Source organism: Sapajus apella, unplaced genomic scaffold, assembly GCF_009761245.1.
Source record: "Sapajus apella isolate SASKATOON/1434 unplaced genomic scaffold, GSC_monkey_1.0 scaffold10, whole genome shotgun sequence".
Taxonomy (NCBI): Eukaryota; Metazoa; Chordata; class Mammalia; order Primates; family Cebidae; genus Sapajus; species Sapajus apella.
In genome coordinates this window covers 11,132,913-11,156,343 of record NW_022436950.1, presented here as the reverse complement: position 1 = coordinate 11,156,343, position 23,431 = coordinate 11,132,913, and the positions used below count along the sequence as shown (strand labels likewise).

The following is a 23,431-nucleotide window of genomic DNA, read 5'->3' as shown; positions in this document are numbered from 1 at the left end:
GGGAACTTTTACACATGTGGGTCTGAAGGCATCTATATGAATTTTCATAGAAATATTACTTGTAGTGTAAAAATTAAAATTACATCCAAAAAGTATGTGAAATAATAAAGCAATGAGTTATTATATAAACAAAATGAAATATTATAGGGCAATAAAAATTGTATTGTGGTACTTAACATTTATTGACAAAAGGAAGCTGTAGATGATATCCTACAGTATAACTTTTATTTATTTATTTTTTTCAGATTGGCTCTTGCTCTGTTGCCTAGGCTAGAGTACAGTGGTACCAGCATAGCTGATGGCATCCTAGAGCTTCCAGGCTCAAGCCATCCTCCAGCCTCAGGCTTCTGAGTAGCTGAGACTACAGGCACATACCACCATGCCCAACTAATTTTTTTTTTTTTTTTTTGGTAGAGACAGGGTCTTGCTTTGCACCTTGGCCTCTCAAAGTATTGGGATTACAAGTGTGAGCCACTGCAAATCAGCCAGTAAAACATTTCTACAAAACCTCAAACTGACGAAACTTCACAATATAGTATTTTGAAGTTTATACAAGTGTTACTAAACTATAAAAATAAAAACATGCTAAGAAAAGATTCAAGAAACCTGGGGAGAAAGAGACAGTATATAGAAGAAACTCACAGACTGATATGTTATATTAGTAACGATTATTTCTAAAGCTGAGTGGTGATTTCATGAATACTCATTTTATTATTCTTTTTAAAATATTTCCTTAAAATAAACATATTTTAAATTAAAAAAGAACACATAAAATAATTATATAAATAAAACATCAAAGTCCAAAACTATCATTGTTGTATAAATTATATAAATTCATATGTATTATCTTATACATTGTAATAAAATAACATATATTAGATTAGATAAATAACGTGTCTCAAATTACATTATATTCTATACGTCACAAATTCTTAATATTACTATAATTAATTTTGTAAATAGTATTTAAATTCCATGAAATAAAACCCCTTGTCTCTAAAAATTATCCCGCAGGTAAAAAAGAAAGAAAAGTTTTTAAGTTTTATTATATATAGCATGTTTAATTTCTCAGAGAGGAAGAAATTACAATAGAATACTTCATTTCTGGATAAAAATATGTTAGTGAGAAACAAAAGCAATGAAGTCTAAGTAAATCTTCTCAGGCTCAATGAAACAGCTGGTGTCCTAGACATTTTCCTGTTTTTCCTCTTGGGAACTAAGATACTGACCATATATGTTTTTCTAGACTAAAAATAAATATTAGACTGATGCTTCAATGGAATATTAGCACAGCAAGCCCTAAGGGAAATAAAACTGTAGATCTAAAAGAGTCAGTAAAATGTATCACACCTGCTTTTCTGCTTTCTTGTCAATTTGCTTTTAACTAGGGAGTGTATTTGTATGAATATGTAGGGATTCATTCATAAACAGAAAAAATAAAAACAAAATGAATGAAAATGAGAGACATCAAATTCAGATTGATGGAGTGGGTGCATGGATAGGGATGTACAAGAACTTTGGTTGGTGATGTTTATTTTCTTTCTTTCTTTTCTTTTTTTTTAAGCCTGAGTCAGGATCTCCCTCTGTCACCCAGGCTGGAGTGAGGTGGCACTGTCTAGGCTCACTGCAATGTCAGCCTCCCAGGTTCAAGCAATTCTCTTGCCTCAACCTTCAGAGTTACTGGGACTATAGGTGCCCACCACCATGCCTAGCTAATTTTTGTCTATTTTTAGTAGAGATAGGATTTCATCATGTTGGCCAGACTGGTCACGAACTCCTGACCTCAGGTAATCCACCTACCTTGGCCTCCCAAAGTGCTGGGATTACAGGCATGAGCCACTGCACATGGTCGGTAATGTTTATTTTCTAAGATGAATGGCATGGTGAAGAAGATGCACTATGTCATTTTATACATTTTGCAGGTCTAAAACATTTCATAAAAAATGAAAACTTCCAAACTATTTTAATGAGAAACCAAAAGCCTATCAAGTAATGGTTCCTTCCACAAAAATGTGTTATGCACCTGCAATGGTCAAAGCTCTAAATACATTTATTTTCAGTGGGAAATAAAGAGCTATCAAAGTTGAACCTGAATACTACAAGAGGAATGGAGTTAAGTCCCAAATAACCCTACATAATGCGTCCTATATTCCTGGAATGCAATGTGAACACAGAGTGGTCGATATTCAACAGCAAGTGGTTCCTCCAATGAGGAAGGACTACATAAAGCAATCGTCAATCTACCTGAGATTTGGGGATGAGAACATTTTTCATGGAAATAATTGACTGTGTGAATGATTTCAGAAGAGGCTTAAGATAGCATTTGCTTTACCAGGGAGTGCATCTGCAAGAATATTTGTAAGGGGATATGGAGGAACATGACTGCAGCTCCACAAACTGCTAGAACTCATCTTGTAATAGTGGAGAAAACAGGGCATTTGGCATGAAGTGGCCTCAGACCCCCTTCTGGCCATGTCACTTTACCAGAGACGTGACATTTGGCAAATTACCAACCTTTCACATTTGGCAACTGGGAATAATGAGAAATTTCAGCCTCATGGTTTTAAGAGTAATAAGTCAAGTAATACATGCACTCTGATCATATAAGACTCTAGATAAATGTTAGCTTTTACCTTTAAGCAGTAGAAAAGAGGGCTGGGGAATTAGATTGGGTCATTTGGTGAATGGTCATGTGTAGACTGACTTTAGAGATTTTCATGATTGAAAGTGGAAGGAAAAGTCACAGGTGAATGAAAGGTACTGAACCTGGCCTTGCCTTCTGAGTTATCACTAATTTGGGGTTGGCGATTATATTTTGTACACATTGTTTGATTTGATTTGCTATATTTTAAGAAATTTTATCTCTACATCCAAGAGTTACATGGGCTGATAATTTCCTTTTCCCAAACTACATTCTCTGGCCTCGATTCAAGGTTATGACAAAAGAGATAGAGAGAATTTCTTCTTTTCTGTTTCCAGAAGGGAATGATCTAAACCTGTAACTGTCAGTTGAAAACACTTATAAAACCATTGGGGCATATTATTTATTTTGAACAACCATAATTTTATTGTAATTACTTTAATATTTATAAAATTATTTTTATTTTCCATTTCTTATTGTACCAACTTTGGAGAGACATGTTTTCTTGGAATTCATGTATTTTGTCCATGGTTTGATATTTGTTAGTTAAAAAAATGTTGGTGATATTCTCATATTTTAGTTTATATGTCTACTTTATCCATAGCTCTCTTATGTTTCATTTATAATATTATATGTTGGTAACTTTTTTCCTTTTTCTTAATAAGTTTTTTCAGAGGTTTGGTTATTACTAATCTATTAAATAACTTTTTGATTTTATTGGTTTTATTGATCTGCCTAGTCCTTTTTCACCTTGCAGTTTCTTAGACTATACTTTGTGTTCCTTTTCTGACTACTTTAGCACTTATGCTCTAGGTGGTCTTCCTCACGAAGATGAGGAAGATCATGCCCATCTCTCTGACCTCCTCTGCAATAGCTCTTAGTCCTGCTCCCTCTACTGTACTTAGAATTCTCCTTGCTCTTCCTGAAAAGTACCAGGCATGCTAGTGCTGAGGGTCTTTGCTCTATTAACTCTGCTTGCATTGCTTTACCTCTGATCACCTCTGAAATAACTTCCTAATTTTAAAATCTTTGCTCATCCTATCTTTTCAATGAGTCCTTCATCTTCTATTAAGTAGTACCACCTCTTACCACAGCACTTGTTAACTTCTAACACACAGTTAAATACACCATAAAATACAACTGTTAGCCTCGCGTGGCTCTCTTTGCCTCCTCAACCCTCAGCTCTAAGCAAGTAAAATTAAAGGGTTAGACTAGATATAGATGTATAGTTTTTCCTTCCTTTCCAAACAGAAAATTCCATGATTCTATAATTTGAATTTTGCCTATTAAGCCCCAAATATTAAACAGTGTACAGTTTTCAGTTAAGACAAAGCAGAATGCATCAGCATGATAAGAATTATTAGAGAAGAATAATAAAAAAAAAAAAACAGACATTTAGAATAATTAGTGAAGATGGGGCACAGCTAGGAGGAAATCCCAGCATTATGCTACAGCAAACTGGAGTGATATAATACGAATGAGTTGATTCTTGTGTTTTCTGGGACTCATAGCTGTCTGGCGGCTATTTTGAATAGTTAGAACACTAATGCCAACTTGTTGGCACTTCACATTAGGTAAATGCTTGTCACCTCTCATTGTCTTAGGAATGAGAAATAACCTGGAAGTACAAAATGATGTTGCTTTAAAATAAGACTCCCAGGCTGGGTGCAGTGGCTCATGTCTGTAATCCCAGCACTTTGAAAGGCCAAGGCAGGAGGATCACTTGAGCCCAGATTCCAGATCAGCCTGGGCAACATAGGGATACCCCACCTCTACAAAAAATAATTAAAAAAAAATTAACCAGGCATGATGCCACATGCCTGTGGTCCCAGCTACTTAGGAGACTGAGGTGGGAGATATAGCTTGAGCCCAGGAGGTTGAGGCTGCAGTGAGCCATGAATGTGCCACTTCATTCCAGCCTGGGCAAGAGAGCCAAATACCATCTCCAAGGAAAAAAAAAAGAAAACACTCCTAGAAAATTACTCTGGAATAGAATCCATGTCCTCAAGGAGCCATGAAAGGGACCTCAAAAGACTGCAGGATTGGCAAGTGTGCAGGTTTTGGCTTAATAAAACAAATCTCAGGGTTTGACCTTGTACACATTACTTAAATTATCTGACCTTTGTTGTCTTCATTCAAATGTGTGTTTTATAATATTCTTGCCTCTAGAAATATTTCATGTAAGTTTCAGCTCTGTTTCAGGTACCAAGGATACAGCAGAGAACAATATAATATATACCATGCCACTCCTTCTGGAATTTAAGGTTTTCTCAGGAAAGAAGCTAAAGAGCTTAATTTACAAGCAAGACACAGCTTCATATATTAGGATGCACTGACTCACACTTAAATGCACAATGTATTTAAATCAATTGTTTTAATTTTAGAGAGTTGTTTACGTGATGTGTGCAATTTGACAAGGAAGGGAGGGAGGGAGGGAGGGAGGGAAAATTATCTCCGGTTAATATATTCTGGTAGAAACACTTATAATTCCCAAACTATTTAAAATGCTCAGCAGCATTCAACTAGATATAATAAAAGCAATAAATGCATTGAAGCAAATTTGGCCTTGAAGTTATTGAGTGACTCCTGATTTTACAATATATCATAGCAGGATGTTCTTGATGACTCTTAGGCAGAAAAGCAATCTAAAAAGGTTTATCTGTATCAAGAGTGTCACAATCTTTTTGGGGGTCTATTTGTCACTTTCTCATCTAGTACAGCTGTGAAAGATGGCTGATGAATTTCAATTTAGTCTTACCATTTCAGACAACTGGAAGATGGAGTTTCAGTAGAAAGTGGCTTCAGCTGAAGTAGGGCTGTGTTTAACATTTTTGCTGAGAATGCATTTTGAAAGGACCTCTGGTCAAATTAGGCTAAGTGCTAACATTGAAAGCAAGTTTTAAGTAATTGCTTATCTTTCAGAGCTAAGTGTCTCCTGCATTATATTTGTGGCAACAGGACAAATGGTCACATATCTAGCCATTATAAATCTGTCCCAAACATATTTAAAGGTGACAGGTTGATGATGGGGGCTGGGAAGGGGGCAGTTATAAGGCTCTGAAATTAGAATAAACCATTCCATTAATAACTTTACTTGCATAGAGTAGCGTGCTTTGTAATCTAAAGCATAAGCATCACATTTATCATGTTGGAAAATATAGCCATTTGATTTACCCCCGACTTTTCTATCATTTTACCAATCATTCATTCATTCAACAAACAGTTATTGCAAACTTGTTGTATGTCTGGTCCTTGGGAAAATAAACCAGGCAAACTCTGTTTTCCAGTATTATAGTATTTAGAGGACAGATGTGAAAATAAATAAGTTCACTCCTTTGGAGGAAATGTCTAACAGTCCCTAAGGCAGTTAAGGGAAACTTTTACAGATGAGGATATGATTATATTAAATTTTTTTTTAAAAATGTTTTTGCCACCCATTATGCAGGAGAAGTGTTGGATCTTGAAAGAGGAGTAAGAATAAATGTGGCAGAAAAAAACAGAGAAGAATGTTTATGTCAGACAGATGGAGCATAGGCAGAAGCTCGAGATGGAGGACCATCCATATCTTAGAACCTTAAGTAACTATCATTGTCTGCTGGGTAAGGAAGTTCAGAGTGGAGGCAAAGTGTCATGTGGTGAGGACTGTGTGGTAGCATTCATGTTGACATCCTCAGTGATTTGAATTATGCTTGGCACTTGTCATTAGAGAAATGCAAATCAAAACCGCATTGAAATATCAGTTAGAATAGCGATCATTAAAACATCAGGAGACAACAGATGCTGGAGAGGATGTGGAGAAATAGGAACACTCTTACACTGTTGGTGGGAGTGTAAATTAGTTCAACCATTGTGGAAGACAGTGTGGCAATTCCTCAAGGATCTGGAACTAGAAATACCATTTGACCCAGCAATCACATTCCTGGGTATATATGCAAAGGATTATAAAACATTCAGCTATAAAGACACATTCACACATATGTTTATTGCGGCACTGTTCACAATAGCAAAGGCTTGGAACCAACCCAAATGCCCATCAAAGATAGACTGGATAGGGAAAATGTGGCACATGTACACCAGGTAATACTATGAAGCCATCAAGAAGGATGAGTTCATGCCCTTTGCAGGGACATGGATGACGCTGGAAACCATCATTCTCAGCAAACTGACACAAAAGCAGAAAACCAAACACCGCATGTTCTCACTCATAAGTGGGTGTTGAACAAAAAGAACACATGGACAGAGGAAGGGGAACATCCCACACTGGGGCTTGTTGGGGGCTGAGGGGTTTAGGGGAGGGATAGCAGGGAGTAGGGGGATTGGGGAGGGCTAACGTTAGGAGAAATACCTAATGTAGATACGGGGGGATGAATGCAACAAACCACCATGGCACATGTATACCGATGTAACAAATCTGCACAATCTGCACATGTACCCCAGAACTTAAAGGAAAGAAAGAAAAGAAAAGAAAGAATTTAGAAAACTCTGGGTAGAGTGCAGGAGATACAGATTTGTTACCTGGCAGTCACTGAATATTTAGGTGTTCTTGGGAATATTATTTATTTACTTTGTATATTTTTATGTAAGATGAAAGTATTTGGTTTTATAAATGATTTCCAAATATTATATAGCCTTCAAAACCTTTAAAACTGAATTTGTTTAAAATTAAAAGCATATATGTAGCTTTAATATAACATTTTTAAATGACTTAAGGAAATCTCACAAATTAATAAGTAAAAGACAGTCAATCCAATTAAAAATGGGAAAATATAATTAAACATTTCAGAGAGGGTTAACATAAATGGCTAATAATGGTATGGAAAGTTTGGAATCTCACTAGTAATCAGAAAATTCAAATTAAAATCACAGGGAGATTTCATTTTGTATTCACCTTATTGGTAATAAATAAAACTTGTAATCTTACCAAATATTTGAAAAAATATGAGCCAAAGGAAATGTTTTATTATCCACTGCAAATGAAGTGAGTAGATCCATACAGTGACTCTGTCACATAACTTGTTGTGAACTAGCAAATATAAAAATATTCATGCAATGTGACTTTCAGGTATGACCCTTTATTCTTGCAGCATTCCCCAGGGAAATATACTCATGAACGTTCCCAACAGTATTATCTACAATAACAAAACATGAATAAACTAAATATCTATCAATATGAGAATGAATAATATGTGTGTGGTATGTTCATATAATGAAATGCTATAAGGAAATAAAATTGAATCAAACAAGCTGAGTATGTCACACACTTGAAAATCATAGATTTAATTTTGAAGAAAAAGTTTACAAAAAATAGATTCAGAAATCTAAAGGAAATAATCAAAGATATGATCAAACATTCATAAATCACGATGTCCATCATTATTGACAAAGCCATGAGAAATAAAAATATTTGAAAATATAAACAATTATTATAAATCATCAAAAATCCCATTTCAAAATAGTTATTATATGGCAAAATATGTATGATGTAGTGCTAAAAAAATCAATATTCAAAACTGTCTATACAATGTGAATCTAACTTTGATTTTTAAGAAATTTAAAAAAACTAGAAGGCAAGGCACTGAATCAACAGGTTAATAGTGATAAAAGACATGCTTTTATTTTTCTTCATTATACATTTCTAAAATATTTCAAATTTTATACCACAATTATTTGTAAAATAAAAATATCTAAAAGATTATATTTTAAAGAATAGATTCACCATAATGCTATTTACATACATTTTCAAAATATCCCAAACACTATCATACCTTACTTTGAAATGTGTGTGTGTGTGTGTGTGTGTGTGTGTGTGTGTGTGTGTGTGCGTGCGCACTTATATGTGTAAGCACTCTGTATCTCTGGGTTCCACAGTGGGGCTTTCAACCAATTCTGGATTAAAATTAACTTTAAAAATTATGTCTGCATTGAACATGTTCATACTTTTTTCTTGTAATTGTTTCCTAAACACTATAATAACTATTTACATTGTATTAAGTATTGTAAGTAATCTAGAGATGATTTAAAGTGCATGGGAGGATGTGCACAGGTGATATGCAAATACTATGACACTTTACATCAGGGATTTGAGCATCCTTGGATTCTGACATCCTTGCAAGTTTCTGGAATCAATCCTCATGCATACTAAGAGATATGTGGATATACACATATATAGATTTATATATTTAGGTCTTTACGTGTGTGCGTGTGTATAGTTATATATGTACTTATAAAGTAGAGCCAATGAATGAGAATGGTAACCGCCAAATTAAGGATGGAGTTTTATCAGGATAGAAGAAGAATGATAAGATTAGGGAAAGATATATTAAGGTACTTCCACCCTAATTTTAAGGTAGGCATTCAATACACAGTCTTAATATTATTATTTTGTACCATCTGCAGATATAAATAATTCCATAACAAGACAAATAGTAACAGAAAATGGAGAACCACTGCAATTGGTGGTGGCAGGAAATGGAGCCCTGCCTTGGAGTCCTCATTTAACCCACCCCACCCACTGATGCCCTGAGACATAGATGTTACACACGTTTGATTAGAGCATATTTGCATTTTTATCCATGTTAGCATCCTGTCCTTACTGTCTTAATGTTTTTTCTACAGGCATAAGCTGCAGGAATCCTGATTATCTTTTCACTGCACTCGTATTGTTCCTCAGCCCTCAGATGGCCCATGGTGTGAGTAGACACCCCCATAAAACTAGAGGTGGCCTTCTAGGTAATAGAATCTAGAGACTGTGGAAAAGACTCCCTTGTCCCTAAATGAGGATTTTAGTTCTAGCCCTGAATCTGTCAGTTACTAAGCATGTAGATTTCTTTTGGTCAATAATCACATCCATTTTCAATGTGGTGGGATAGATTCAAGTCTAGCCCAGGATTCTGTGGGTGTCTGAAGGAAAACTGGAGGAGTTTCTAGGCTGCTGAAATTCCTGTAGTCAGTGAAGTAGAGGATTTTGCTTCTGGAATATTGAGGGGTCCTTACTGAAGCAACCTAATTAATATTTTCAAGTAAATGGAGTTGATACAGAATAAGCATAGTTGAGGCTTTCAATTGTGGATTGGCATGTGAAATATGTTAGGATAGGTCAGAAAGGTTTAAGTGGTCATGTGCATTTGAGGCAGATCTAAAAAAAAAGGGCTCTGGCCAGGCATGACGTCTCACGCCTGTAATCCTAGCCCTTTGGGAAAGGTCAAGGCAGGTGGATCACTTGAGGTCAGGATTTCGAGACCAGCCTGGCCAACACGGTGAAACCCTGTCTCTACTAAAAATACAAAACTTAGCCAGGCATGTTGGCATGTGCCTGTAGTCCCAGCTACTTGGGAGGCTGAGGCAGGAGAATCACTTGAACCTGGGAAACAGAGGTTGTGGTGAGCCAAGATTGTGCCACTGCACTCCAGCCTGGGTGACAGAGTAAGACTCCATCTCAAAAAAAAATGGGGGGCTAGGGGTGAACCTGAAATGATTCTGAGAAGAGCAGGCCTTGGCAATCTAATACCATGATATCTAAAGGGCTGATCATACAAAATATAGAGTCAGGTAAGGATCACACAAAGAAAACATAGGAAAACACTAAACCAACTTTGCTTACTGTTAGATTTTTACTATCGAATGCCATCTTTCACATGGCCGCTTTCGCACTGTATTGGGTGCATGCTTTATGTAAAAATTGTTAACTGTCATTCCACTATCACTTTGCTGTTTTCAAAACCAGTTGTCACATTAAAGCAAGAGAATACTAGTTCAGAATGCATGAGATTTCCCAGAAGTTACACAAAGTCTCATGATTCTATCATTAGGGTTCCTGAACTTCAGAACACTTGACTTGGACTCCCCATATCTTGCAAAGTGAGAAGAAAAATCGCTGGCATTGTAAGATGGATATGGGGATCCAATGAACTCATTTAGGCTAATAAAGTCTAAAACATATAAAGGATTTTTGTGAAAGGTCTAATGGAACTCAGCTATAAAAGAGCATATCTATATACGCACGAGCAAATGAGATGATATTAGAAACCATTTCAACTTTCCTATGACTGTGGGACACTGTCCCTTATTCTTCAACATAGTCAAGCTGACCTGCGGGGCTACCAGTGTAGAGAGGTATTATATTGTCTCTTATGTAAATAGGAAGAGCTAACAAGGTATTCTTGTACTTACACAGTGCTATCCCAAGCCATCCTGACTCTGCCGCTCCAGGCCGCCAGCAGCAGTACCACCTGGAGTCGTTATGGACTGTGGTGTCATCTTTGGATGCTGTGCTATTTTGGCTTTCTGCACTGCCTGACTGTTTCTCTCTCTAAGAACAGCACCCTCCACAGGACAGATATTCTCACAGCCAACTGGACTTTGAATGGATACCTGATCCAAAGTAGGCCAATTAAATGGATATTTGGAATTAGAGCTGAGAGTCAGTCTGGTCAGGCTGATATGGATTCTTCAAAGCAAGTAGATGAGCCTTAGAAGCTATTAGATAAGACTAACAAATGGCGCCTGCCGTACAGGATGGTGGGACCAGCAGAAGCCTGTCTTCAGGGTCAGGGAGGCAGAGACAATAGACAGAGATGTCACCATGATGGTTTTATAGTTAGTTCCCAGTCCTAGTTCTTAGGCAGCCAGTCTGCATTCCTGAGTTCTGAGTGATAACCCTGTTTCCTTTCAACAAATTCCCATTCCATAGTCAGCTTGCTAGCTGGTTTCTGTTACTTGCACATAAAGAATCTTGACTATGATTCCCAGGATATATTTTCCCAAATGTTAACATACAAGATAGGTGACAGTAATAGTAGAACACTGCTTTTTCTGTGAATCTTCACACAGTTTCACCTGCTTTTAGGAGGAAAACTCATTTAAGTTTTAGTGACTCATATGTGTTTTTTAAGAACTTGCCTTTGAAATATGAAGACTACCTGTTCTGTTTTTACTGTTATTTCTGCTTCCCTTTTAAACAAGCACAAATACTTTTTATTTTACTTTATAAATTATATCAGAGGCAAAGCTAATGCTTCCGTCCCCACTTTGGCAGACCATGTTGGGCTGACTCAACTGATATTTTTCTAAAACTCATTAAAATGGTAGTTAAAATGTTTTTAAAAGAGAAACAAAAAAGCAAAGAAAAATTTATTATAATTCTTGAAGGATTGTTCCACTCTTTTCCTCTAGTTTCATGAAAATAAGATTTTCAAAATTAAAGCTGTTTAGCCTGGAGGTTTTTTTGATAATTGCTAATTTTTTAAAAAATTGACCAAGAATTTATCATTTTATCTTTTATTTTTTATTGTGATTTAACAAATTATAGTTGTGTTTGTTTATGGGGGTAAATGTATGACAAAGTAAAATAATTGAAATCAAGGTAATTAATCCATCAATTTAAACACTTATTTTTTTAGTGACCACATTTGAAGTTCATTCTTTTAGCAATTTTGAAATGTACAATACAGTATTATTTGCTATAACAACCATGTTGTGCAATGTATCTAAAAGAACAAAAACATATTCCTTCTAAGATTTTTGTACCCTTTGACCATCATCTCCCCATTTCCTTAAACCCCAGCCTCTGTAACAACCATTCTACTCTCTGCTTCTTTGAATTTGATTGCTTTAGATTCCATCTGTAAGTGAGAACATGCAGTATTTGTCTTTCTGTGCCTGGCTTATTTCACTTAACATAATGTTCTCTTATTCCATTTATTCATGTTGTCACAAATGAAAAAATTTCTTTCTTCTTATGGCTAAAGTATTATATTTTACATATATACCACATTTTCTTGATCCATTCATTTGTTGATGGATGCTTGGGTTTATTCCATTAATTGGCTATTGTGAGTATGAAATTACCTTGCACATATTATGACAATGAGAAAATTATGACAGTGAATAAGATCTGTCTTAACTGATCCCATCTTGCCTTTAACCTCCAAACTGCCCTTGTTCATTACTAGGTGTAAGTCAGACTAATTATGAGAGGAATTTAGTTTATAGTTTAACTATGAAACAAGGATAATAATGGCCCTTTCTTGAAACAAATCCCCTTTTTGTTTGGGGACTAGATCACCTTTGTTATGATTAACAAATTAGCCACAGGATTAAAATTATGGTTTAAGCATTGGGCAGCCAAAGTGACCACAAGATTTCTTACCTCCCAATTGCTCTTTTGGGTAACATTGCTATTATAAAACCTAAGATTGGTGCTCAAGATATTTTTTAGATCTTGCATTCTGAAGGACCAGCTAGCACCACCTAGACCAGTAATCTGACTCAACAGTTCTGTGCTCCCATCCAGGTACAGAAGATAGCAAAAATAATCCTCTTCGACTCCCTGTGATTTCATTTCCAACCCAATCAATTAGTACTCCACAAGCCCTAGCCCCCTACCCACCAAATTATTCTTAAAAAATCTCCAGCCTCTGAATTTTCAGGAAGACTGATTCAAGTAATAAACTCCAGCCTCCTGTTTAGCCAACTCTATGTGCATTAAGCTCTTTTTCTATTGTAATTCCCCTGTCTTGATAAATTGGCTGTATCTGGGCAGCAGTCAAGAAGAGCTCATTGGGCAATTACAAGTAGTGCTTACAGTGTCCATGAGAGAGCAGACATCTCTTCCACATGCTGATTTCAAATCTTTTGTTTAAATACCCAGAGGTAAGGTTGCTGGATTGTAGGAAATTTCATGTTTAGTTTTTGAGGAACCTCATACAGTTTTCCATAATGGCTGAATTAATTTACATTTCCATCAACAATGTGAAGAAATTTCCTTTTCCCACCTTCTCATCAACAAGTATCTTTTATCTTTTTAAAATAGGGTACACATTTTTCTATTCTTTTAGTTATTATACAGTGGAATATTTCCTCAAGTATCTCTATTATTCTGTATCCTTTAAAAAATATGAATACTAAAATTAAACACAATATTTAAATACATCATGAAGCCTGACACAGCTTCAGGGCAGTGGGAATCAACAGATCAATATGATTGGAACAACACAATTTGTAATTCTTCCCACAATAAAGAAAACAATTGGCAGAGCAGAATGACCAAGAATTTCTAGAAGGATGGTGCTCCTTGGTAAGTAATTTATATTTAGGTAATTTAGCTAAAGAACTGCATTCTTTGCATACTTTCCAGAGTTCTCTGCTAACCATTTGCAAAAGTTCTTGTTTTGAACTCCATGAAGTCTCTCATTCCAGCAACTTTCCTACCTGGTAGTCAGGAGGTTGGTTGAGTCATGTAACTTCTGGCATGAGCTGCCAGGGTTGCACACTGCCTTAAGCTGAGCCCAGAAATGTGAGCTCATTAAAAATATTTATTACATTTTATGATTTTAATTCATTTCCTGCTTCTGTAAGGTTACCAGGTTATTTTGTTGAAATATGAAAGTACACAGGGGCCTTCCAATGATGAAGTAACTTAATATTTTTTGTTAAAAAAATAAAAACCTCAAAAAGTTTTCCAATTACACCCTAGTCAAAAAAAAGAACATTCACATTGGGTGCAAAGAACTCTCAGCTCCTGCTGACAGTACTTAAGCAAAATGCAGAATTTCTAAAAAAAAAAAAAAGCTTTTAATGGACTCTGGTTGGGGGAGCAGTAAAAGACTCTTTGAATAAATTCCTTTTATGAAAACCAAAAGTCAAATCAAAACAAAAAGCCATTGATTTCACTCAGTGTTTCCTGTATGTCTTTAACACCTGCTACCGGAGCCCTGGAATTACAGACTAAGCAGCCATTCCAGTTAAAGACCATTCCAGATTAGTTCTCTAGCCCACTGCTTTTATTATAAAATGTACACTTTTTTTTTAACATTGTATAAGCAAGCAAATAAAATAATACTTCATAATTTCATTATATAAGAATAAGAACTTTTCTTAAAGGTAACAATGAAATTAGCAAAATAGGTACAGGGTTAGAAAATGCAAACATTTCACAGTAAAGGGCAAAACAGAAAAACTTCCCATCCATTTCCATCTTTGCTTTCCAACCGTAACACTGCAAGCAATTTTGATGTAATATACAGCATGGGAGCTATAGTTATCAATACGGAATTGTGCATTTGAAAAAGGAAATACTATACAAATAAAGTTAGTTCACATCTGAATGTGCTTATAGGGATAAAAAATATATCTTAAAAAATAAAGTAAAGATCATCTTTTAAAATTTAATACTATATCTGGGAAATATTTCCATTTATAAGCCATTTTAATTATTTTACCTTGAAAACATATGTATTAGATCTGGTCACCAGTAATTTGTTTTCTCTTTCATTTTCTTTCTCCTAGAAATCTGCCAATTCCCACATTTATTTTTCAAGATAAGATTTTGGGATTATTTTGTCAAGTCTGTGCTTCTCTTACACTCAAAATAGGTATATGTGTCTGCATATAATATTTCTATACTGTGTGAAATGTAGATATATATATATATATATCACAAAAATATGTAAATTTGGATTGCATTTAATTTACATTTAAAATAATATTGGTGCTTCCAATGTCATTGGTGAAAACTATTTTATTTTTTCTTGCCTAATCTTGGAATGTATTATTTCTTTTTTTTATTTCATTGCAAAATCTTTTAGGAGAATGCTGGTTAGAACTACTCATGAACATTTTCAACTTGGTTGCAAATTTAAGGAGAAAGAGTTTAGTATTTCCACAATGACTATGATATTTGCTAGAGGTTTTTGGGTAGATAAACTTTATTAGATTAAAGAAGCTCCCTTCTATTTCTTGTCTGCTCATTTTTAATATGAACCTCTATTGAGATAGCCATATGGTATTTTTCTTCATCCTGTTAATGTAGGAATCTACATTTATTGATTTTTGAATGTTAAGCTAATCTTTCAAAGTTTCCTCATATAAATCAAGTTGAGTATGATATATTATCCATTATATATTATTGAATCTGATTTATTATAATGTTGTGTAGGATTTTTGCCTGTGTGCATAAGAAATATTAACCTACAATTTTCTTTTAATATCCTTTATGGATTTTACTATCAAGGTCATGCAAATCTCAAACATGAATGGAGCCATCTTATATCTTATCTTATTTTCTGGAAGAGTTTGTATAACATTTGTGTTATTTTTTTCTTCAAATATTTGAAAAAAAATTAGCCAATGAAACCATCTGTTTCAGGAATCTGTGAAAAAATTATTAATTTCACATTCATTTTCTTTAATAGTGTGACATGGTAAAAGCCCCATAAAACTGTAGTCCTCAACCATACCTCAGCTTTCTATTGGAACTGCTCTCCGAAACCCATATGTGACAGCAAGCAGTTCAAACCCATGCCATCTTGGTCCCTGTGGCTTGTAATAAGTAATTAAGGACTGTAATTTCCACCCTACCCAGACAATGTATAAACAAATGCTAATCTTGACTTCTGTGAACCACTTAAGTAACAATCAAAATGTCAAAAGTCCCCTGGCCCTTGGGCCCTCCAGAGCCCCTCACCCTCATCTTCACCCAGGAATCCACTGGAATGTCCAGAGCCCTTCACCCTCATCTCCGCCCAGGAGGTGATTTACAGAATCCACTAGCCCTCAGAACGTCTGAAGCCCCTCACCCCCACCCCTGCCCCTAACCCTCACTCCCAAGGTGGTTTTAAGGGCATAAAATGTCTTAACACCCTCCTTTCGGGGCCACGGGTTGGAGAGACGCAAGTCCTCCGTGGTCGCTGGCAATAAAGACCCTGCAATTTGGCATACTTTTGTCTTGGTGTTAACTTTCCATGCTCGGGCCAGTATAACAATAGCATAGGAATATTGATTTATTATTTTTTCCTTTTTCAATTTTGAGCTGTGTTTTTCAAGTGACCTGTTCATTTCTTCTAAGTCACAAAATGTATTGTCATAAAGTTGTACATAATTACGTTAAATTGCATTGTGGTTCCAATTCTTCCTATACATATGCTTGTCCTGGCCACCTAACTGAGCACAGCCTAATCAGTCGAGATCCAGCAGACCCACAGACATATGAAAGAAAATAAAGAAACATTAGTTTAAGCCACTTAATTTTGAGATGGTTTATTTTATAATAGGCAAACAATGAACCCCCAAAAATTTAATAGCTTGCAGTATATGTGATATGGCTAATTTGTGACTTCTCCTCTTTTCTTGATAAGTTTTGCTAGAGGTTTAACAAATTTATTATTTTAAAATATTTATTTTTGCTTCTGTGTTCTTGCATTGTCTTAAATTTTTGCTTATATTTATTATCATCTTCCATGTTTATGTTTATGTGTGCTCAATATTAAGCTCTCACTTAAAGGTGAGAACATTTATAGTATTTGGTTTTCTGTTCCTGTGTTAGTTTGCTTAGGATTATGGCCTCCAGCTCCATTCATGTTACTTCAGAGGACATTTTTTCATTATTTTATATGGCTGCATAATATTCCATGATGTATGTGTATTATGTTTTCTTGCTCTGATTCGCCATGTATCTTTTCTGCAAACATGTCCAAAAGTTCACTAGTCCTTTCCCTACTCTTTATGATTCTTTATTACAACTATCTAACACATTCCTAATCTTAGTCTTGTTTTTATCAGTCCTCAAATTTTCATTAGAAAATTTTGATGGATTCTTAGTCTCTCCCGCAATTCTTCATCTTCTCTTCCATTTTCTTGACAGGTTAATGCAAACTATTTTAAATATAGTATCAGAAAACTGCAATATCTGAACCATATATATGTTTCTATTCACTTCTTTTCTTTGTCTCCAGTTTGTTGTTCTATATTTTAGCACATTTTTAGATGCTGGAAATAACAAGTAAAAATTATAGTGATTCCTTCAAAAGTGCTTCATTTTCTGTTGGATAGTAAATAAAAGTCTAGTAAATAAACTTGATCCTGTGAAACGTTAGTTTTAGGTTTGGGTAGGAATAGACTGTTTCAGTTTTTACTTTTTCTTAGGGTATGGCCCTTCTGAGGGCTTAAGAGAAAACTTGAATTGTTTGCCAAGTGAAATATTGGATGTGTCTAGAGGGCAGAATAATGCACCACCCCCACCCCACCCAGCCAAACATACCAATGCCCTAGGAGCTGTGAATACTTTAGGTTACATTGCAAAAGAAAAATAAGTTTGCAGATAATTAAGTTTGCCAATAGGCAGACCTCAGGATGGAAAGATTATGTTAAATTACCTGGGCGGGCTCAGTGAAATCACAGGGGTTCCTAGTGGAAGAGAGAAGCAGGAAAAGGGGAACCACAGAGACAGATAGAAGCATGAGAAAGATTTGACCAGGTATTGATGGTTTTGAGAAATACAGACAGCCTTTAGAAACTAGAAAATGCAGGAAAATTGACTCAAATTATCAAACCTTCAGAAGGAGAGAAAGAAAAATTATCTTTGCCCCTATATGTGTTTTTGTCTTTCTGCAACATTATGGATGTTTTCATGACTAGAGAGAGTGCTAGCTAAAGTGGTTTTATAGCAATACGGAACTATCCAGTGAACAACATGTAGAGCTTTTCCATACTTTTCATGTTTCTTTATTTCATTCATTCAACAAATACTTGTTGCATGGTTTCCATTCTGTGCTGCCTTCTATTCTGGACAATGGGGATAGGATAATGAATGAGAATGTAAATTCTATGCTACATATTTAACAAGAGGGAAATCACGTGTTTTCAACAAAAATAAATTGCAGATAAGGGAAGCCTCACAGAAATCCTGTTTGCATTACCTGTTTATTTCACTAATGTAGATTTTCTTTATAGGTATAAATGTATTTTATAAAAGGACAGCTTTTCAGAGCGAATTCTGTGTCTGCAGTTTCTGTGACTAACCATCTCAAAATATACCAAAGAAACGTACTTTGGGATGATGTGTTTTAATTTCCCACACATATTTAAATCAGAATTAACTGGAAAAAATATATAATATATCCAACCATTTTACTATAAAATGTCAGGATTTATGTCAAACATAAATCAAAGACTCTAATCTCATATAATAATTGTGCAGCTTATTGCATATTCCACTGAGATGGTACCTGTTCTTTTTTATTTCTTTACCAAGAAAACAGAAGAAATAAAATAATTAGTAAAAATGCAAATTTTATGTTGTCTAGGAAACCACATTTATTTATAATGAATCACTATGGATGTGAAAGGAAAGTGGTTTCACACAACTTGAGAACAGGACAGGGTTAAATGTCCTGCCTCTGGCATCAAAGACCTTGCCCATCTCTACTTCCACAACTTTTTGACTCCTAATAAATATAGTCCCCATTGAACTATGCTATTTACAGTTCCAGTTCAACTCCCTTTTCTGTTCTTTTTTGTTGTAGAAACCAGAAGTTAAACTTAAATAATTTATTCTAAAATTATAAAATTATGAGTATCTTTTCAGATTTTATTTTGAAGTGTTTTTCAGAGTATGTGTTATAATTTATTACATTTATAGGATTTGTAAAGATTAACTCAGTGTACTTGACATACCTACCACTTGAAATATTTATCTTTTTTATGCTAGCATCATTTGAATTTTCTTTTAGCTATTTTGAAATATACAATAGATTAGTGTAAACTATTGTCATCCTACTGATCTATCAAACCACATATTTGTATCCATTAATCAACTTCTCTTTATCCCTCCTATCCCTGTCCTTCCCAGCTTCTGGTAACCACAAATCTATTCTCTAAGGTTCACTTTTTCTTTTAAACTGTCATATATGAGTGAAAAGATATGACATTTGTCTCTCTGTACGTGGCTTATTTCATTTATCAAAATGACCTCCAGTTCTATTCATGTTGCTGAAAATGACAAAATTTCATTACTTTTTATGGCTAAATAATATTCCATTATATATTATACCACATTTCCTTTATCCATTAATCTGTTGACGGGTATTTAAATTGATTCATATTTTGACTACTATGAATAGCGCTACAATAAACATGTAAGTACAGCTGCCTTTTTGATATGTCGATGTCCTTTCTCTTGGATATATACTCAGTAGTAGAACTGGTAGATCATATGGTAGCTCTATTTTCAGTTTTTGAGGAACTTGCATACTGTTCTCCACAGTGGCTGAGCTAATTTACATTGCCACCAACTGTGTATGAGGATTCCCCTTTCTCTGCATCCTCGCCAGCATCTGTTATTGACTATCTTTTTGATAAGAGTCATTGTAACTGGTGTGAGGCGATATCTTATTATAGTTTTAATTTACATTTCTCTGATTATTTTTATATATTTGTTGGTTATCTGTATTTCTTTTTTTGAGAAATACCTATTCAGATCTTTTGCCCATTTTTTATTGGATTCTTTGGGATTTTTGCTCTTGAGTTGTTTGAGCTCCTTATGTATTCTGGATATTCATCTATTGTCAGATGGATAGTTCACAAGTATTTTCTGCCACTCCATGGGTTTCTCTTTACTTCACTGATTATTTTCTTGACTATGCAAAACTTTTCCATTTGATGCAATCCTACTTGTCTATGTTTTGCTTTGGTTGGCTGTGCATTTGAAATCTTATGCAAAAAATCTTTGCCCAAAGCGAAGTCCTGGAGCATTCCTCCAGTGTTTTTTTTCCACTAGCTTTCATAGTTTTAAGTCATAAACTTATGTCTATAATTTGATTTTGGTGTATGGCAAGAGATAGAGTCTAATTTCATTCTTCTGTATATAGTATTTAGTATTCCCAGCACCATTTATTGAAGACTGTCCTTTCCTCTTTGTATGCTCATGGCACCTTTGTCTGGACTCTCTATTCTAGTCCATTGGTTTATGTGTCTGTTTTTATGTCAATACCAGCCTGCTCTGGTTACTATAGCTTTCTGATAATGTTAAAGTCAGGTAGTGTGGTGCCTTCAGCTTTGTTAATTTTGCTCAGGATTGCTTTGCTATTCAGTGTCTTTTGTGGTTCCACATACATTTTAGAACATTAAAATTCTATTTCTGTGAAAAATGCCGTTGATTTTTTTTATAAGGGTTGCATTGAATCTGTAAATTATTTTGGTTACTATTGTCATAGTGACAATATCACTTCTTTGAATACACGAGTATAAAATATATTTCTATTTGTGTCTTTTTATATTTTTGCCATCATTATTTTATAGTTTTCTTTATATAAATCTTTCACTTCTTTGGTTAAATTGACTCCTAGGTATTTTATATTCTTTGTAGCTATTGTAAATGTGATTATTTCTCAATTTCTTTTTCAGATTGTTTACTGTTGGTGTTTTAAGTGCTACTAATTTTTGTGTGTTGATTTTGTATCTTGCAACTTTGCTGAATTCTTTTACTAATTATCTTTAGGTTTTTCTTAGTATAAGATTACATCATCTGCAAACAAAGCTAGATTGACTTCTCGCTTTATCTCTCTTGCTCTCTCCCTTCCTGTCTTCCTTCCTTCTTTCTTCTTTCTTTCACTCTTTCTTAATTTCTTATTTCTTTTCTTTCCTTTTTTCTCACTTGCTTGCTTGCCTAATTACTGCATCCAGAAATTCCAGTGATATATTCAATAAAAGGGGGGAAAGTAGGTATCTTTGTCTTGTTACAGATCTTAGTAAAAAGGCCTTCAATTTTTTTCTATTCCATGTGAGGTTAGCTGTTGGTTTGTCATTTGGTCTTTATTATTTGAGGTATGTGCCTTCTGTAACTAGTTTGATGAGCAAAGGAATCTTGAATTTGATTGAATGCTCTTTCAGTATCTATTGAAATAATCATAGGGTTTTTATTTTTGGTTCTGTTAATGTGATGTCACGTTAATTGATTTGTGTGTGTTGAACCATCTTTGCCTCACTGGGATGAATCTCGCTTAGTCATAGCAAATGATCTTTCTAACATGTTGGTAAATTTGGTTTGCTAGTATTTTGTTGCAAATTTTTATGTCTATGTTCTGTAGAATATAGTTTTCTTTTTTAATTATATCCTTGTCTGATCATAAGGGTAATTCTGACCTTGTAGAGTGAGTTTGGAAGTATTTTCTGCTCTTCTTCTTTTTTTTTTTTTGAAGACTTTAAGAAGAATTAGTTAATTCTTCCTTAAATGTTTCATAGAATCCAGCAGTGAAGCTTTCAGGTGTTGGGCTTTTCTTTGATGACAGACTTTTTATTATGACTTTGATCTCATTATTCATTATTAGTTTATTGGGGTTTCTATTTTTTTATGCTTCAATCTTGGTAGATGATATTTGACCAGAGATGTATCCATTTCTTCTAGCTTTCCAAATTTGTTGGCATATCGTTGTTCATAATCATCTCTAATGAGTCCTTGTTATTTCAGTTGTCACTGTTGTTATGTCTCCTTTTTTTGTTTCTGATGTTATTTATTTTCGTATATTTTTTGCATTGTGATTATCACTAGGCTTACAAAGAATGTCATAGATACAACAAGTTATTTTAAAGAGATGAGAACTTATCACAAAAAAAAAACAATTTTTTCTTCAAGTTCTATACTTTAACTCAGTCTCCTCTACATTTTTACTTTTAGTTTTCTCAGTTTACATATTTTTATGATATCTATGTCTTAACAGGTTGCTGTCTGTAGCTATTATTGTTTGTGATACATTTGTCTTTTGGTCTTCATAGTAAAAGTGTAAGTGTATTGTATACCACAATTAAAGCACTATAGTATTCTGAGTTTGTCTGTGTACTTTTAATTTAATCAGTGGATTTATACCTTCAGGTTCTGTTTGTTTGTTTTTCTTTTTATGTTGAAGAACTCCCTTTAGCATTTCTTGTAAGATAGGTCTGGTGTTAGTAAATTCTCCCAGCTTTTGTTTGTCTAGAAAAAAACTTTATCTATCTTTCATATTAGAAGGATAACTTTAGTGAATACATTATTCTTGAATGAAAGATTTTGTTTTTAATTTCAGCACTTCAGAACTGTCATTCTACTCCTTCTTTGCCTGTATTGTTTGTTGCTAAATTGAAACTCCTGCATAAATTACTTGCTTCTTTTCCCCTGCTGTTTTAGGATTATCTCTTTGTTTCTGACCTTTTCAGATTTTATTATATGCCTTGGGGTAGTATTATTCCAGTCAAATTTGGTCCTCTTTGACTTTCCTGTATCTGTATATTTATATCTTTAATAGGTTTGGGAAAGTTTTCCTTTTTTTTTGAATAAGCTTTCTACCCTTTGCTCTTGCTTGAGTCCCTCTTGAACACCAATCATTCCTTTTCTTTTCCTTTGTACTTATTTTTATTTTTATGTGTATTTTTTGTTATACTTTAATTGCTGGGGTACATGTGCAGAACATGTAGGTTTGTTACATAGGTATACACATGCCATGGTGGCTTGCCGCATCCATCTTCCCGTTGTCTACATTAGGTATTTCTCTTAATATTAGCCCTCCTCAATCCTCCCATCCCCTGTATCTCTCCCCTACCCACCCCCACTCCCCTGACAGGCTGTGGTGTGTAATGTTCCCCTCCCTGTGTCCATGTGTTCTCATTTGTTCAACACCCACTTATGAGTGAGAACATGCGTTGAACACCAATAATTCTTAGACTTGGTCTTTTGAGACAATTTTTTATATCTTGTAGACAATCTTCCCTGCATTTCACTTATTTTTTCTTTTTTCTCCTCTCACTATTTTAAAATTGGCCGTCTTTGAGCTCAATGGTTCTTTCCTCAACTTGATCTTTCTGCTGTTGAGAGATTCTATTAATTTTTTCAGTTCCTCAAATGTATTTCTCAGTTCCAAGACTTCATTTTGATTTTTTATAAATTATTTTAAGTCAGGCATGGTGGCTTATGTCTGTAATCCCAACACTTTAGGAGGCTGAGGCAGGTGGATCACCTGAGCTCAGGAGTTGGAGATCAGCCTGGCC

General features: G+C 34.7%; 1 long non-coding RNA gene across 1 annotated transcript; it reads right to left on the bottom strand.

The window, feature by feature from the left end:
- Nucleotides 1-720: 720 nt before the first annotated feature.
- LOC116551698 lies at nucleotides 721-20,509 on the bottom strand. Its single transcript, XR_004269046.1, has 3 exons — nucleotides 20,359-20,509; nucleotides 19,678-19,682; nucleotides 721-732 (listed from the first exon to the last, which is right to left on the bottom strand). It is a non-coding gene; the product is annotated as an uncharacterized LOC116551698 (long non-coding RNA).
- Between the last annotated feature and the right edge of the window lie 2,922 nt (nucleotides 20,510-23,431).